Source organism: Egretta garzetta, unplaced genomic scaffold (assembly GCF_000687185.1).
Source record: "Egretta garzetta isolate BGI_Z169 unplaced genomic scaffold, ASM68718v1 scaffold447, whole genome shotgun sequence".
Taxonomy (NCBI): Eukaryota; Metazoa; Chordata; class Aves; order Pelecaniformes; family Ardeidae; genus Egretta; species Egretta garzetta.
Window position 1 is genome coordinate 948,330 of NW_009260397.1, and position 1,016 is coordinate 949,345.

A 1,016-nucleotide genomic window follows, 5' to 3' on the forward strand; every position below is an offset into this window, starting at 1 on the left:
TGCTGAGACAGGATGGAGGAAAGCTGCAGTCAAGTGCAATCAATGCGCAGCTAAGGTGTGCGGGTGAACACCCAGAGAACAAACCACAACACGCTTGAAGGTTCTCAGTCACAGGCTGGAGCCTCTTTTGTTCCTTTATCAGTTTCAGTCCCAGGAGCCTTCTCATCTTTCACTGGTTTTAAGCATTACTTACCGAGGCGTTTTTATGCCCAATACATTACCTTAATTTCAGATCCTGCAGAGCTCTGGAAAGGCTGAAGGACAGCTTTTACAAGCTTTGGTTACAAAGAGAGAAGACAGATCTTTGGGCATCCTTTGGTGAAAACACAATACCTCTTGGACAGGCTCCTACCAATTACCAGTTGGTTTTAACACAAACTAAACCACCTTCCCTTCTGCCTTTCTCAGCATTCAGATCCCCGGTGGCTGCGCTGTCTCGCTCCGCTGCCTTCACTGTCTTTGCAAGCCTGTCCTCAACCCTCTCAAAATAACCTGACCACAAACAGCTTGACCCGATGGGACCCCCAAAGGGGTGGCTGGCTGTCCTGCCCGACCCGTAACACAGGGAGACGCCAGCAAGCGCTGTGCACCAGGATCCTCCCCCAACGGGCTGGTAACCCTGGACAGGAGGAGGAGAAAAGCTGCTCTGCAGCAACCGCTGCTGCTTACTGGAGCACAAAGTTTTCTAAGGAAGTTGAATTAGAGAGCAAGAACCACACACCTCAGCTGCCCTCGCCCATTCGTGAACGTCCCACCTCTGTTGTTTTTGTCTCCCATCTCGGTGGGGAATGGCCCCACACCTAGCACATCCTGAGCGTTTCTTCTCAGAACAGCGTTCTTTTTTCAGAGACGCGTTTTCTGCTGGGGTGGGGCCGATACAAAAGGCATCGCACACCTTTGCAGAGTCGCAGGCACCGCGACTGCCACTTAAACCAGGGTTTCTTTAGAAAATTCGGTCCTCTTTTCCTGTCGACGTCAGGAGCCCTCAGCAGCCGCAGGGCCACCCCACCCTCTCG